Source organism: Erinaceus europaeus, chromosome 1 (assembly GCF_950295315.1).
Source record: "Erinaceus europaeus chromosome 1, mEriEur2.1, whole genome shotgun sequence".
Lineage (NCBI taxonomy): Eukaryota > Metazoa > Chordata > Mammalia > Eulipotyphla > Erinaceidae > Erinaceus > Erinaceus europaeus.
The window spans coordinates 175,491,003-175,509,381 of NC_080162.1; the positions used below are offsets into that span (position 1 = coordinate 175,491,003).

Genomic DNA, 18,379 nt, shown 5'->3' on the forward strand with positions numbered 1-18,379 from the left:
GAAGGATAAGAGGACCATATTGTTTAAATGATTAGTCTCTTACACTGAATTATATAAGAAATGGGTCTCCAAAGTCTCAATCCATTCTTTCTGCTTCAAAAGGTTGCCTCTGTGAATAAATTATGGGTTTGATAAAAACCTATTCACATAATCAACATGAATATTCTACCCAGAGCCATATACAAATTTAATGCAATCCCCATCAAGGTCCCATCCAATTTTTTTTTTTAGGAGAATAAAACAAAAACCACAAATATCTATCTGGAATCAGAAAACAATACTTAGAATTGACAAAATAGTCTTGAGAAGAAAGAACAGGACTGGAGGCATCACACTCCAGTGTGTATTATAGGGCCATTATCATCAAAACTGCCTAGTACTGGAACAAAAATTGACACATTGACCAGTGAAATAGAATTGAGATCCCAGAAATAAACCCTACACCTATGGACATCTAATCTTTGACAAAGGTGCCCACACTATTAAACGGGGAAAGAAAGTCTCTTCAATAGATGGTGTTGGAAAAATTGGGTTGAAATATTCAGAAAAATGAAACAGAACAACTATAGTTTACCAGACAAAAAAAGTAAATTCCAAATGGATAAAGGACTTGGATGTTAGACCAGAAACTATGAAATAGAGGAAAATATTGGCAGAACTCTTTTCCAACTAAATTTCGTGGTCATCTTTAATGATACAGCCCCAATTACAAAGAAAACTAAATAAAAAATAAACGATGGGACTACATCAAATTAAACAGCTTCTGTACCGCGAAAGAAACCACAACCCAAGCAAAGATACCCATTACAGAATGAGAAAAGATTTTTATATGCTATATATCAGACAAGAAGCTAAAACCAAAATCTATAAAGACCTCACCAAACTCAGCAGCAGCAACAACAACAAAGCAAATGACTCCATCCAAAAAGGGAGAGAGAATATGAGAGGAATATTTACCAAAGAAAAGATACAAAAGGCAAATAAACATGGAAAAATGCTCAAAGTCATTGTCAGAGAAATGCAAATAAGACAACAACGAAATTGTTCACTTCACTTCACTCCTGTGAGAATGTCGCACCTCAGAAAAGTTTGCAGCAACAAATGCTGGAAAGTTTTTTTTTATTTATTCCCTTTTGTTGCCCTTGTTTTTCATTGTTGTAGATATTATTGTTGTCGTCATTGTTGGAGAGGACAGAAAGAAATGGAGAGAGATGGGGGAAGACAGAATGGGAGAGAGAAAGACAGACACCTGCAGACCTGCTTGTGAAGAGACTCCCCTGCAGGTGGGGAGCCAGGGCTCGAACCGGGATCCTTACACCAGTCCTAGCACTTTGCACCACCTGCGCTTAACCCGCTGTGCTACAGCCCGACTCCCTGGAGAGGTTATGGTGACCAAGGAACCATCCTGCAATGCTGATGAGAATGTAAATTGATTCAACCTATGTGGAGAGCAGTCTGAAGAACTCTCAGAAGGCTAGAAAAGGACCTACCCTATAGCCCTGTAATTTTTCTCCTGGGGATATATCCTAAGGAACCAAGCATACCCATCCAATAAGATCTGTGTATACCTAAGTTCATAGGAACACAATTTGTAATAATCAAAACATGGAAGCAACCCAGGAATCCAACAACAGATGAGTGGCTGAGAAAGTTGTGATATAATACACAATGGAATACTACTCAGCTATCAAAATTGAATTCAAGCTCCTGGATGAATAAATAATGTGAAGTGAGATAATTCAGAAAGAACAAGATAAAAATAGGATAATCCCATTCATAGCAGTTTCAAAATAAGAGAAGAAAGGAAACACCAAGCAGAACTTGAGACTGAAGCTGGTTACTGCACCAAATTAAAAAACTCTGAGGGCAGGTATTCAGGTCCTGGAATGGATGGCAGAGGAGGACCTTGGTGAGGGGTTAGATTGTTATGTGGAAAACTGAAAAATGTTACACTTGTACCAATGACTGTATTTGACTGTCAATTGTAAACCAATAATCCCCCCAATAAAGAAAAAAAACTTTTAACCTTGGAATAATTACATGCTATTAGTTATAAAGATATTTCACTATGTATTTTACCATTAAAACAGTATTTAACCATTTTGTTACTAGAAAGCTTAGACCTGGATATGCACATCAACCTAACAAGTTTAAGGGGAGGTAGAATTATAGAGACATATCATTCTTTTACTGTATAGTATGTTTTTATGTCTGTTTAAATCACAGACCTATCAAGAACACATCTGCTATTATTTATCATCTAATATGAATGATATGAAGTAGACAAGGATATATCTTCAGATGAAGAAAATAAATCTCAGACTTAAGTGACTGCTGAATAACACAGAGAACTATGGCTTAAACTTGTGTATGTGGGGGTTAATAAATAACATTATATTAGTACTATTATTTTCATATATAGACAGTCATAAAAATAGATGTGCTGTATCCCAGGAAATTACTCAACATGGACTTTTATGCTTGAGGTCCCATATTCCATCCTGACTACTGCAAATGCCAGGATGGTGGTGGTCTGGCATCTCTCTCTCTCTCTCTCATAGGATAGATCCTTAAAAAAATTGCATCAAAGAAAATGACTTTAGGGAAGAAAGGGTTCGGGAGGTGTAAAGAAGGCTTAGGTTCTTGACGTATGATGATGGAAAAGGTCCCAAGTTGGGATTGAGAGTTTTCTGCACGGGGAGAAGAGAAACTGAATGCATGTGTCAACCACCATCCTATAAACAATTACCCCACTCCCCCAGTACATTGGAAATAACCACCATATACATATATACAACAATACATATAACTACATATATTGTTCTATATGGCAAGTAGTACAGCTCAGTTGGGAGGATGCCTGCTTCGCCATGCATATAACATAGGTTTGAGCCTGGCCACCATTTCAGTGGGCACCAGGGAAAGCTTTGATGTATCCCTCTCTCTCCTTCTGTTTCTCTATCTGAAAAACAGTCAGTCTAAAGCAAAGAAGCCTAGAGCAGCGAAGTCCTAGCATTGGCCAAAAATACATGTGCTATTGATATTTACACATGGCCATTTCACTTGGCTGATACTAGTATTAAGGAGATTTAAAATATCAAGAAGAATAGAAAAAAAAAGTGACATTTTTCCATGAAATGATATGAGTTAAAGAAGGCATACGGTTATAATTTGTGTATCTGGGAATGTTAAAAAGATCTTGAGCTAACAAAATAGCTTACTCAGGTAGTATATCTGCTTTTTCATGTGTGATAGAGTCTGAGCTTGGCCTCCATGGCACTGGAAGTTCTGTAGTGTTACAGTTTTCATTTCGGACTTTGTCTCTGTATCTGAAAACAAAGGATCTGCCCTAGAGAATAGTGAAGGTTCCACTGTGACAAAAAGGAAGAAAGGTAGGCAGGATGGAGGGAAACAGAGTCTGGTGGAAACTCTACTTGTAAAAAGGAAACAAATAATTGAATTTGAATTTCACTTAGTGTGCTCCTAAATAATAAGCACATGGAAGAATAGTCAGTTATGAAAGATAACACACATAATCTGGGAGTCGGGCGATAGCACAGCGGTTGTTAAGTACAGGTGGCGCAAAGCACAAGGACCATTGTAAGGATCCCGGTTCGAGCCACTGGTTCCCCACCTGCGCGGGGGGTGGTGCTTCACAAGCGGTGAAGCAGGTCTGCAGGTGTCTATCTTTCTATGCCCCCTCTCTGTCTTCTCCTCCTCTCTCCATTTCTCTCTGTCCTATCCAACAACGATGACAACAACAACGACAATAATAACTACAACAATAAAACATCAAGGGCAACAAAAGGGAATAAATATTTTTAAAAAAGGAAAACTTGCATAATCTGTTCATATCTGAAATGCATATATAGAGCTTTCAGCTGAATTGAAAGACAATAATGACAAATAGGAGAAGTGCTTTTTCTTGTAAACTTCTCTTCTTTTCTCTGAACATTGAATCCATGTGTATGCATAATTTTACCGCTCTTGAGTCAACTTATTAGTTCATTGTTCTTACTCTAGATAGAGACAAAAAAGAAGAGAGGGAGGGAGGGAGAGAGAGAGAGAGAGAGAGAGAGAAAGGAAAGGGAGAGGGAGAGGGAGAGGGAGAGAGAAAGATTGCAGCATTGGAAGCTTCCTTTAGTGCAGCTAGACTGGGCTAAAACCAGGGTTTTGCAAATGGTAAAGCATCACACTATACAAAGGAACTATTTCTCTGGTCCACATCTAACTTTTTTTTTTTTTTTAATCACTGGGGCTCGGTGCCTGCACTATGAATCCACTGCTCCTGGATGCTCCCCCCACCCCCCCATATTTTGTTGTTCTTGTTGTTAGATAGGACAGAGAGTAATCAAGAGAGAAGGGGCAGACAGAGAGGAGGAGCGATAGGTAGACACCTGCAGAACTCCTTTACCGCTTGTGAAGTGACCCCCTCTGCTGGTAGGGAGCCGGGTGTTTGAACTGGGATCCTTGAGCCGGTCCTTGTGCTTTGTGCCAAGTGCGCTTAACCTGCTGTGCTACTGGTCAGCTCCCCACGTCTAATTTTAAACCTTTAAATTACCATAGAAACTCAATACTGGCCATCCAACTATTATAATAATTACAGTTATTCTGTTGTCTGTATTATAACAGTAGCATTTCATCATGTCTTCATCTTTCTCCAGACAATTTCAAGTTCATTTTTTTGAAAGAAAAAAAGACTAACATATAATACATACAATATTCATGAAAAAAGGGATACACTTATATTTAAACATAATATAGACACTGTGTATTAAATAACTTTATCTGTAGCTGTGTATAGTTGTTTCAGTTAAAATGCTTAAAATAGTTATTTTAACATGCACAGCAACTGAGTTATTTTTTTCTGTCAGTTAAACAGGTTTTGTACTACTTAGTGATATCACTATATGTGATCTGGAAACCTCTGCAAAATGATATTTACTTCTAATTTAAAATTCTGTGGAAATTATCACCAAATGATTTTATTACAGGTGTTCACAAAAATGACATAATCAAAGAAAGTCTTTAATTTCAGCAGTTGTAAAGTGGCATACTTTTTGAATATATAAACATAAACTTGGAAAATAATAGTAAAACCTAGAAAATTAATTGAAGTGGGTTCTGATTTTTCTCCAGCTTCCTGCTTATGTCACTATAATTAGAATTTTCTAGACATAAAAAGTGGTGATTCGGATAAAGGCAAAATAGTATGGTGTTTTTTTTTTTTTAACTCAGCCATACAAAATATTCAATCATACTAAAATAAAATCTGAGTAGAGTAGGGGAAAATGTTTTACTTAGTTCCTCTACTGCTGAATGATTTTGAAAAAATAAAGCACAAACCTCTTAATATAGTTACATAAAAATTCAAGAGTAAACTTAGCTTGCTCTTTATTTTTTTTCTTTTTATAACAAACCTCACTTCCTTATTCTTTAAGACAAACAAGAAGTTTATTGTCATTCTAAAAATTTTCCGGTGGTACAATGGACTCCTCAGCTGAGATTCATGATTTATACGAGCCTTTTCGTTGTTCATGCCTTTTCCTTTTCTAATATCACATATAGAAAGTATTTGACAAAATAAACTAGAAGATTTTTTTCTAGTAGAATTTATAGATTCCTATAGATGGTAAGAAAATAGGAAAACTTTGTACTTACCTCTCCTATATTAAACAAATTGAAGCGTTTGTTGTATCTTAGAAGTTGGGCCTATGAAGCTGCTAAAGTGATTTTTATAGTGACATTGAGTCATGAGCCAAACGGTGACTGGATAACACGCTAATTTTACTCCCGCAAATGGGGACACATGAAATAAGACTCACAGACTTGGGAGAAAGAATGGGGAAAATGCCATCAGTGTGCACTGAAGATGTCTCTCTACTATGAATAGCATGACACCTGTTAATTTTTTAAAAAGAGTGAAAATTCTTCCTTTCTGGTAATTATATGATCAAAAAAAAATTGGAAGTGTAGTTTCCTATCTGCTTATTATTTGTTCATAGTGTTTTTGGAGCATTCTGATTATTCTCAAAAATTAATGAGAAGCCCACTGAGTTATTATTTATGTGGATTTTATCTATCATTATTCATTACATAAGAAATTAAAACAGGAAAACAATAATATTTATTAAATAATTAAAAATATAAACAATAATCCCAGAAAATGTTTCTATAAGAAGTATGCTTAATGGAATACATTTTCAATAGCAACAAAGAAGGACACCAGTGGCATTGTTTTTACAGTTTGTCTGGGTTAATTCTGCAATTGTCTGGCTTAATAGGAGACATCTGGTTTCATATATCTGCTTCTGCATCTAGTCTGCCTCAATATGTTGTTTTAGTTGAAGTCTATGAGGAAAATATGGGCTCACACAGATTTTGGAGTTGGAAAAAAAGAGGAATTTTATCAGCTTTTTCAGATAGTTGTGAATTTTTACATTTTGCAATGTATAACCTCAAGCCATAGCAAATACTTTCCATACTCTATTGAATTTATTTTCTACTATTTATTTTATGATTTGTTTTATTATTTTATTGGGGGTTAATGGTTTATAGTACAGTTGTTAATAACATGGTTATGATTTTGCTAAGCTCCTAGTGCACGCTGGGGGAAAGGACCCACACTGGGGGTGAGAGTGTTCTGCAGATGCCTGTCGTGGGGAGATAAAATATTTTCTACTTTGAATTGCTAGGAAGTGAGAATGAGAGACTCCTGAAGCCCTGCTTCACTGCTAATGAAACATTCCCCCTGCGGGTGGGATGCTAAGGCTCAGTCAGACCCTAGATCCTTGACCATTGTAATGTGTCGCTCATCTGGGTCCACCACCTCCCAGCCTGTTTAGTAGCCTTTATGTTCTTTTTTTTTTTTTTAATGTTATTAGTAGCTTAATATTAACTCACAAAATTATTACAGATATAATTATGCACTGTTCCCAACACCAGAGCTCTGTATCCTCATTCCATCCAATGGAAGCAACAGTAGTTCTTCCAATGTTTCAGGAAAAGGTTGACCATTATTTCTCCCTCTCTATCTTCCTTTCCCCTCTTAATTTCTCTTTGTACTATAAAAAAAAAAATCGGAAAATGGCTGCAGGAGCAGTGGATTTATAGTGCAGGCATGAGACAAAAAATAAATAAATAAAATAAAAGGAAAAAATGATCACCAGGAGTGGTAAATTCATAGTGCTTGCGCCAAGCCCTGCAATAACCCTGGTAGCAAAATACTACTACTACTATTACTACTACTACTACTACTACTACTACTAAATAGAAAGGCAACTTAGCAAATAGGAGAAGATATCTGCACATCACACATCTGACAAAGGATCAATATCATATAATTATCATGAAAGTCTATAGCTCAACAATAACAACAGCAGCAAAAACAAGCTATCAAAAACATGGACCAAGAGTTCATCTAAAGAATTCATCCAAAGGGCAAGAGACCAGCACACTTTAACGATGGCCTTTTTGGTCACTACCAGGCCACCCCATTATTAGGTACCCTAGTCAGGAAGTCCTTGGATTCTCAAACAGATGTGATGGGCCCAAACCTTTAATAAATCCCTCTCTATACCATCACTGGTCATTTCCATAAGGAACATCATAAACCCTCTTGTGGGCCTCTATAGGACCTTGCCCTCAATGCAGAACAGCAGTGGTAGAAATTGCCCTACTCTCCAAAGGGAGGCTCAGCCAACGTATTTTGTTACTCAAGGAAGACGTGCCTTGAAATGGGTGCAGCCTAGAACATGCCTAGCTATGACCATGGAATGCAAGTTCAGACTGGCAGGGATGCAGAGGTTTCACAGGCTCCTGTGCTAAATATGGATAGACAGGAGTCCTAGGTCAAACTGATGGAGTTTACAATTAGTGGTATTTATATACTTTTCCCATATTTGGGAGCTTCTCTCTGCCCTGATCCAGTTTTCTAGTCCTATTCCCAACTCTGACACCATCTTCCTTGCTAACATGACCACCTGCATGTGAGCTGTTGGGTTCAGGCAAAAATTAGTGAAGTCATGGACCCCCTGGAATATATCTAAAAGAGACCTCCTAGCTTCTTCCAACATGAACACCCCAAATCTCATCTGTTATATTCTTACCTTTAGGTTCCTGATTATTAAAAAAATTTTCTGCTTTATATCTTACTATTTTCAGTCACCAAGTTGCAGATGCTACCATGATGTCAATCTGACTTCTCAGGACAGACAACCTCACCTCCATAGGGACCTCACCTCCCCAGAGTCCTGCCCCACTAGGGAAAGATAGAAACAGGCTGGGGGTATAGATTCACCTGTCAATGCCCATGTCCAGTGGAGAAGCAATTACAGAAGCCAGACCTTCCACCTTCTGCATCCCATAAAGATCTTTGGTCCATTCTCCCAGAGGGATAAAGAATAGGGAAGCTTCCAGTGCAGCAGAGATGATACAGAACTCTGGTGGTGGGAATTGTGTGGAATTGTACCCCTCTTATCCCACAATCTGGTTGATCATTATTAAATCACTGATAAAAAATTTAAAAAATTCAACCAGACACGATTAAGTCAACCCAAATTCACTCAACCCACATGCAGAGAAACACAAATCAAAATAATAATGATACACCACTTTACACAGAGGAAAAGATGAATGTTGGCAAGGATGTAAAGGAATTCTGGTACATTCATGGTGTGCCAAGGTTGCATTATTCATAACAGCCAAATATGGAAGCAACCTAAACACTTAACGTCAATAACAGGGTAGAGAAGCCATGGGATGCATAGCCAATAAAATATTACTCTGCAATAAAAAATTTGTTAAGATTGTACAGTTTGGGACAAAATGGGTGAAACAGGAGGTGATTGTGTTAAGTGAAATAAGAAGCAAAAGACTGCTACTGTGTGGTTTTGTTCATATATGAAATATGGATGAATAAAACATGAATAAAAGAAAAAAAAAAACCAAAGTAACCAAATGACCTCTTAGAGTCTGGGAGAAGTATGGTGGTTATGGGGGCGGAGGATGACAAAGACTCTAGTGGCACATGCCATGACTTACACATACCATATAGAGGTGTGACATTCTACCCCTAACATCTTATACATTTGCAAACTACTTTTCAATTACTACTAATAAAAAATTTAAATATAAATTGAACTGAAAACATCTTCATTGGGTCTTTGAACCACATAAAAAGATTCATTTTGTTTTTAATTTTGTGTGGCTATCTAAAATTTGAAGTCAACCTACCTTACTAGCCTTTTTTCCTTCTATTTTATTCATACTTAGATTCAGTAATAGCTAGGACTTGCATGTCATTGATTCCCTCAAATTGTCTTTCTTGTGTTTACTTATTAGCCATTACTACCCTTCTATCCTAATTGTCACTTTTTCCTCATCTTTCAACTCCAGTCTTCTCCATTTCTTTTCATTTAAATGAAATACCTTTGTTATAGTGTTTTTATCACCAGTAGTATCAAATTCACATTGGGTAATGGTTATTTTCACATGGTTCTCTCTCTTATATTTGTCCTCACAATGCCCTTCACCGACTTTTTATGTTATTCTTACACCTACAATAAGTGTTTTTGAGGTCTGGTTTTACTATCTTAGTCAGGATCCTTAGTAGTTAAGTAAAGTTTGTAAAGGCTAATTTCAGGGCCACCATAGCATCAAAAGTATGCTAGGAATCATATTCTTACTCAATTTATTTTTCTGCCTTATAAGATCATCAGTTTAAAGCAATAAACTATAATCATTCCTCTAACATGTTTTTCCTTCTGTTTGTTCCATTATAACAAGAGTATTAAAAAATAACAGCAACAAAGAGCACACTAGAGTTCCTAGGATGCTATCACATTTTATAGTTTTTGAAGGCTCCCTCTGTTTCTCCCTCTCTGTCTCTATCTCTCCCTCTCTCTGTCTATATAATGTGTGTATATGTATATAAATATATGTATATATATATCATTAATTAATGGAATGCTTTGTTCTATTCCTCTCTTCTTAGTCCTTTTTACATCATTTATTTAATATTTAAAAGGTTTATAAATCATTCATTAGCTAATCTTTGCAGCACCCCAGCTGAGAGAGTCAATTAACTGAAGACATACTGCAGGTTAGCAAATGACAAGTAATATTCTTTGTACATTACACATGAATAAACTAAAGCAGAGAGGTTAATCGACTTGACCATGTCTTACGCAGTCAGTGGTAGTACTGATGTCAGAATAGGGGCCCAGGTCTATTAACATAAACATCACAAAAGCAGTAAGTTCCTGCAGCAAGTGTGTTGTTTGTTATATAATACTTTCTATTCAGTAGATCCTTTATCTTATCACCTGGTTCTGAGGAGGTCAAGTAGAAAAGAGTAATTTAAAATCAATTATTATCCATTTAACTAAGATTGTTCTTATCTACATTAAATAAATATTTAACTTTTAAAAGGATATAAGAACACTGACACATTTCTTCTGAAAATGACTCATTGTTAACTTTTGTTGGTTTGAAAAATCACAGCAAATAAATCAAGTTTAGTAATATCTTATAGTCTATTTCAAGCTATAACAATAATTATAAGCACCTTGAAAATTATTGTTTGTTAGTATTTCAATCATGATTGTTATAGTAAAATCATCAATTATGTGCCAGCAGGACAGTAAAAATTTATTCACTGATACAATTTATATTTCTCTATATCTAGGTTTTGGGACTTTGTTAGGAAGTGAACCTCCTGGAATCCTATGAAAGGAAAGGTCTCACCCAAGTAATGAGGGTGAAGGGTTGTCATTCCACACCTGACGTCTCTGGACACAGTCTGAAGTGAAGCATGCTGAGGTATACTCATTGCATTGATTAGTTTGCAATCGGTGGATGCAATATTATTTGGTATTAATTGAGAGAAGCATGCAGGAAAGTGTTCCCCACCCTAGAGGTTCTAGGACTGGGGGAAATATAGGCTTTATAGTGGAAATGTGAGGTTCCTGATTTCTTAGGGTTAGAAGACAGTAGATAGTTATTGTAATAATAATATTATTTGGTAATTGAGTTAACTTTGAAAAATACCTTTGTTAATATTTGCTGTATAATACCCAACCTCAACATAATTTATGTCCTTTAACATTATTTGTATATAGTTGTGCCACCAGTTGCTTCTGTTCTCCCTGGTCTAGGCTTTTGAGAGAGTCAGCATATCAGACTCAGCCTATGTATTAAAAAGACTCAAGTCTGTGCTTTAAATAGTTTGAGATATACAATCAATTTTCAACCTCTCATATTAATTAAATAGTGATTTATAGACCAGGTCCTGTGAGGTAGAGCATATGTTCACATGTATCCATAAACTTCGGGCAAAATATATACCTGAAAGCAGAAGTACACAATAGTTTGCAGTGAGTCAGTATAAAGTTCCTAATGAAATAGTATATAATTAGACTTAGATACTCTCCTCACCTACTTCCTATTACAGTTCTCCAACTCACTCCAAAGCTAACCCTAGCAAAGCAAGAACTGCAAAAGCTGAGTAAGGGCAAGAGACTGGCATACTTGAATGATGTCACTTTAGTCACTTGCAAGCCACCCCATCAGCTGGGGCCCTATTTGGGGAGTCCTGAGATTCCCAAACAGACATGATGGGCCTAGACCTCAAATAAATCCCTCTCTCCATTGTTACTGGTCATCTCTATCAGGAACAACAAAATAGACTCCTTTGTGGGCCCCCATAGGACTTTGCCCTCAACTTGGATCAACAACAGTAGAGAATGTTCCATCCTCTGAAGGGAGGATGGACAACATACTCTATGCTACACCTGATGAAGATGGGTCCTGAAATTGGGGCAGCTTGGAATGCTTCTACTCATGACCACAGAATGTGAGCTCAGATCTAAAGGGATGCAGAGGTCAGACAGGATCCTAAGCTGAATATGGTCCCAAACCAAATCAAATTGATGGGATTTATAGTCAACAATATTTATACCCCTCCCCCATATTAGGGAGCTACTCTCTTCCCTGATCCAGCTTTCTGTTCTTTTCCAGCCATGACATTATCTCCCCAGACAATAACTTGGGTCCACCTGCATATCAGATTTCAGGCTCAGGGAAAAAAAAAAAAAAAACCTAGTATAGCCACAGGTCCTTTGGAATATAACTAAAATATGCCTACTAGCTATCTACAAAATGGAGGACCCCCCCCCCCAACACTTCATCTGCAATATTCCAGCCTTTAGGTCCATGACTGGTCAACAATTTGTTTGGCTTTGTATGTTAACTCTCTTTTCAGCCACCAGGTTCCAGATGTTAGCATGATGCCGACTAGAGTTCCTTGGACAAACTACCCCACCAATATGTCCTGAAGCCCTGCTTCCCCAGAGCTCTGCCCCACTAGGGAAAGAGAGAGACAGGCTGGGAGTATGGATCAACCTGTCAAGCCCATGTTCAGCGGGGAAGCAATTACAGAAGCCAGACCTTCCACCTTGTGCATCCCACAATGACCTTGGGTCCATACTCCCAGAGGGTGAAAGAATGGGAAAGCTATCAGGGGAGGGGATGGGATACGGCGATCTGGTGGTGGGAATTTTGTGGAGTTGTACCCCTCTTATCCTATGGTTTTGTTAATGTCTCTTTTTTTAAATAAAAAAATAAAAAGATAAAAACAATTTACATTTCTCAACAACTATATAAAACAGATACTATAATTGCCTTCAATTTAAAGGTGAAATAACACAGATTTGAAAACATTTAATCCTGAAATTGGTATGAAGTTTAGTATTAACTACGTTCCCAAAATGTTGAGACATTTTTCTGACATTCTCACAGAACTTTTTAAACTTTTTTTTATTAATCTGATGCATGTTATATAAATTAACACAACTGTTTTTTCTTTTAATTCTATTTTAGATAAAAAAAAACACTTTGCATTATGTCTCCAACACAGATGACCTAATCATTCAGAACATCATTGTCAACTTTAAGTGTCTCACTGATCAGTCCAGTGACAGTCAAAATACCCTCTCTGGAGACCATTAGTTTGAGAAGACGTACCAAAAATGTTAGTTATCTGAAGACATAGTTTAACACTTGAAAAAGAAAATCTACATAACTGAGAATAGACATGTTTAATATTTTCAACTAATACTAGAACAACTTTTCAACTACAGTATAACAGTTCATATATTGTGAAGAATAAATTATATAGAATGGTATAGGCATATATCAAAATACATGATAAGATATAGTGAAGAGAATCCTAAAGTGAAATTGTCTAGTATGAGGAAGGTTTTTTAAGAAACGGCCTTTCTGTGGCTGGAGAGGTTATGCAGTGGATTCTCAAGCATAAAGTCTCAAGTTTAAAACTGGCCATATATATGCCAGAGTAATGCTCTGATTACACCCACCCCTCCCCTTAATAAATACAATTTTTAAAAAGACTTTAAAATATGGTTCTCTCTCTCATTTGCTTTTGGAGCTTTTATCTTTTTTGATAGATGATGATGATGATAGATAGACAGACAGACAGACAGATAGATAATGTTTCCAGGTACTGTTTTCACTGAGGTGTGACCAAGCTTGAACCTGAGTCAACCATATGCAAAGCAGTGCACTACCCAAATGAACTATTCCATAAGTCCTCCAAATGGCCCTTCTTTCAATGAACCAGAACAATTCCAACTGGAAGCAACATCAATAAAAGTGAGAAACAGTGTTGCTAGGCCTGCAGGGATGAAGATAGATGGAAAGAGCTATCCTGTATCACAGAACCAGAAATTCATTACTCACTGATTGGGCAGCATAAAGGTAGAGGGCCTTATTTTGATTAAAAAAATTTTTTTTTAATATTTATTTTATTTATTCCCTTTTGTTGCCCTTGTTGTTTTATTGTTGTAGTTATTCTTGTTGTTGTCGTTGTTGGATAGGACAGAGAGAAATGGAGAGAGGAGGGGAAGAAAGAGAGGAGGAGAGAAAGATAGACACCTGCAGACCTGCTTCACCGCCTGTGAAGCGACTCCCCTGCAGGTGGGGAGCCGGGGTTCGAACCGGGATCCTTATGCTGTCCTTGTGATTTGCGCCACCTGCGCTTAACCTGCTGCGCTACAGCCCAACTCCCTGATTTTTTCATTTTTATTTATTGGATAGAGTGAGAGAGAAATAGAAAGGGAAAAAGAGAGAGATACCTGCAGCATTACTTCATCACTCATGAAGCTCCCCCCCATACTGATGGGAATGGGAGGGAGGTTTGAACCTGGGTTCTTGTGCATTATAGTGTAGCAGGTATGCCACTTCCCAGGGGGCCTCATTTTGAAAACAATCTGTAGATTACTTCTCTATGATTTCTAACTTGGATCGGATAGTACTCTTTGGAAAATGGAAAAGGAACAAAAACAGCAGCTTAGACAAGTCTCAGAATATTAGTTTGACTTGTAAAAATGCTATGTTTAAAGTAAAATTGGCATTCTTTTTCTTCAGAATGAATAAAAATATATTAATTAAAATCACATTCACAGACATGTAAATATCTGCTTTTTGCAATCAAGGTTGCCTGCAGATTGCCTCAGTATCTATTGCGATTGAAATATTACTTTAATATTCAATTATGCCTCTTTTCATCCAAAAAGAAAAATAATTGCTATGATTATGTTTTAACATATTTTAAATATATCTGTGATCACTGCCAATGTAACTGCTTTGCATGCTAGTTTCCTATATAGTATTTAATAGCACTCTTTACTGAAAATGCTCTTGGAATAATTGTTTTCATCTTTATTATGTCTGAATGTTAGAGTTATTGATTAATCCCTATATTGATAGTATGATTTTTTCAGCACAATGTTTAGTATTCTTCATTTATAACACACATTCCTCTTTATATATATGTATATTTACTTATTTATTTATTTATTCCCTTTTGTTGTCCTGTTTTTTATTGTTGTAGCTATTATTGATGTCTTTGTTGTTGGATAGGACAGAGAGAAATGGAGAGAGGCAGGGAAGACAGAGGGGGGAGAGAAAGATAAACACCTGCAGACCTGCTTCACCGCTTGTGAAGCAACTCCTCTGCAGGTGGGGAGCCAGGGGCTCGAACCAGGATCCTTACGCCTGTCCTTGCTTTGCACCACCTGCGCTTAACCCACTGCGCTACTGCCCAACTCCCCCACATTCCTCTTTAAATGGCATACCCAGATACTTCAACATTTTTTTAAAGTTAGTATCTTATATTCTTGAGAGATAATACTGGAGAATAGTAATGCGAGTTAAGTAAATCTAAGTGTAATTAAAAAATAATCTTATCACTGAGAAATATATGTATTCATATTTTCATAATATATTATGGGTGTATAAATAAGTAGAAACCTTCAAAATGAGATAACCCAATGATAAGATATCTTAAATTAAAATGCCTTAAAAATCACTATGTTAAAAAATAAGAAACATTTAAGATAAAGAGGTAAGTATTAAGTGCATTTAACTTAACCAGCTGATTAGTTGCTATCTGGAATACCTTATGTCATTTTGTAGGTTATCAAAAGTACATTACTGTCATACTGGATGTCTCTACTATTGACTATTATTTTCATTTGAAATCATCATAGTCTCTATTTCACTCATGACCCATTTAAGAAATGAATGTGCTGAACATTGGTTTTAACCAGTGTGTGATCCCATTTATTAAATATCATTTTTGTCTAGGTGATAAATTTTGATTGAGAACTTTATTACAGTATTGTCTAGAAGATGCCATACTTGGTGTTAGCAAAAGTGTTTGCAAAGGTAAACACACACACACACACACACACTCAGACACTACACTTTTTAAAATTGTAGGACAGAATTAATCAAAACTACTGAACTTAAATGGTATCTGTTAATTTATAAACATGGTAGCAAAACTGAGAAAATAATAAAAATTTAGTCTTTTGTGTATTTAAGCTGTAGAAATATTTAGGAATGTAATATGGAATGGTGGAACCATAATAAATTTATTATTTTTGTTACTTTCTAATTTGTGACAATGCATTTATCCTAAAACTTAAAGTTATATATTAGATACAACCAAATATTATCTAATTTGATTTTTCTGTTGGGTTTCCTTTCTCTCCCATTTCCCTCTAAGGTGTCAACTCTACCATCACTTTGTTACTCACAACACTTGTTTTCTCTGCTAGAAATATGCTTCTATACTTGATATTGTGCAATAGTACAACATTAAAAGATCAGGAAATTTAGTATCTAAGCACCCTTTACAGAAGCCAAGTTTTTAACGAAAGAAAGCTTTTTTCTAAAAAGCCTTTAGAGAATAGAAAAGCTATATATAGAAAGTCTGTCCAGTCTGCAGGGGTGTTCTCAAGTCTCACTGCTATTTATAATCAGTTGTGGGCTAGTAGGACAACAGTTTCCTTCCCTAAAATTGCTCAGATTTCTGGGAATCAATGGCTAGTTGTTCTTTACTCTATCAATTCCGGGAGTCAAAGACTAGTTTAGTTATTCATTGCTCTGTCAATTTAGTTCTCTGTCAATTTAATATTATTTCTTTATTAAAAAATATTTTATTTATTTACTTATGAGAGGGATAGGAGAGAAAGAACCTGACATCACTCTGGTACAGATGATGCCGGGATAGAATTTAGGACCTCATGCTTGAGAGTCCAATGCTTTATCCACTGCTCCACCTCCCAGTGGATAAAATTTACAATTTTTTGTAAACAAGAATTGTTTGAATTGACTTACTGAATTGCTCACATGTTACATAACCTGACCTGGAAAGTGATTTGGGTTGCATTTCTGTTTGAACATACAGACTTTCACCAAATTAATTCTAGATGACTTAATGTACTGAATATAGAACAGACACGAGAAGAAAATTTACAATGATGTATAGTTTATAGCTGGGAAATACTCAGGAAAAGACTCTTTAAGACACAAGACATTGATGTGAAAGACAAATTTGTTTCTATTAACTTAGTCTCTCTTATTTATTATAAACAATATGAAATGTAAATAGAAGTTATAATCCATTATTTGTATTTTATAATTGATACTTATTAACATTTTGGGGCTACTAAGGACTTCAAAATGGAAAAAAAAAGGGTTTTGAAAGTAGTGGAAAAATAAATTTCAGTCTTTAAAATCAACCAAGTTGTGGCATTTCACTAGCAAACTAACACAAAGAGCAAGTAAGATTTCATTACCATTATATTTATTAATTTTAATAAATATTCTTATTTCTATAGGTGATGCTATGGAGCAATATGGCTACAATTGAATCCATAAATGGATTTCCCACTGGCTTTGTAAAGGCGAACATTTTAGTTCTCTGTAATACAGAAATTGTACCTTTAATTGCATGTGTTAAAATAAATCTTGTGCAAGTGTATCAAAAAATATTAAAATACATATTCATAGTAGTACACTTCACAGTAAGTCCAAAACAACCAAAATACCATCCATATGCTAGTAAACATACTTTCTACATAAAACAGTATATACCAGGTTCCAGATGTCATCAGGATGCCGGCCAGGCTTCCCTAGACTAAAGACCCCGCCAATGTGTCCTGGAGCTCAGCTTCCCCAGAGACACACCTATGGAAAGAGAGAGGCAGACTGGGAGTATGGACCGACCAGTCAATGCCCATGTTCAGCGGGGAAGCAATTATAGAAGACAGACCTTCTACCTTCTGCAACCCACAATGACCCTGGGTCCATGCTCCCAGAGGGATAGAGAATGGGAAAGCTATCAGGGGAGGGGCTGGGATATGGAGATTGGGTGGTGGGAATTGTGTGGAATTGTACCCCTCCTACCCTATGGTTTTGTTAATTAATCCTTTCTTAAATAAAAAAAAAAACCAGTATATACAGTGGTGAAAATGAATGAACATTAGTTATAAAAAAAATAGATGGATCAACCTAAGAATGCTGAATAATAAAAACAAAACAGAAAATTAGAAACATCATATTTAAGTATAGGAAGAAGGCTAGTGAAATAACTCACTTGGGTAGTGCCTGCTTTTCCAAGAGTCTATACGCTAGCTCTGTATTCTTATGCTGATTTTACATTTTTTTTCTCCCTTGGAAATCCAAAATATAGAAATAGCAGATTACAGAGAAATACCGGCTACGCTCTATGACTGTACTATCTACCTATGTATGAATAGTAATTTGAGCAGTTTATGATTCTGAAATTCTCTATAACTTTTAAATTATATTACAGAAAACAACTTTCCAACATTGGGCTATAAAGATAACTTACTTGGATTGTGTACCTGCTTTGTCAAACACACAGCCCAGTTTTGAGTCCAGCCCCCATGGTACAAGAGGAAGCTTTGTTGTGGTGGTGTTTTCCCTCTCTCCTTCTGTCTCTATCTGCAAAGAAGTCAGCTCAGAATTGTGGAGCATAGGTGATGGA

The 18,379-nt window shown here is 36.2% G+C and overlaps 1 protein-coding gene across 3 annotated transcripts in view; it reads right to left on the reverse strand.

Moving 5' to 3' along the window:
• The window catches only part of PKIA (cAMP-dependent protein kinase inhibitor alpha), an 81,814-nt gene that overhangs the window by 12,384 nt on the left and 51,051 nt on the right, over positions 1 to 18,379 (reverse strand). Inside the window, exon 1 of one of the 3 annotated variants that reach the window (XM_060199860.1) lies at positions 5,662 to 5,791. The exons of the other annotated variants lie outside the window; for them this stretch is intronic. The gene's annotated coding sequence lies outside the window, so the exon portion shown is untranslated. Of the gene's footprint in view, positions 1 to 5,661; positions 5,792 to 18,379 lie in introns of those variants that run through there. 3 annotated transcript variants of the gene reach the window in all.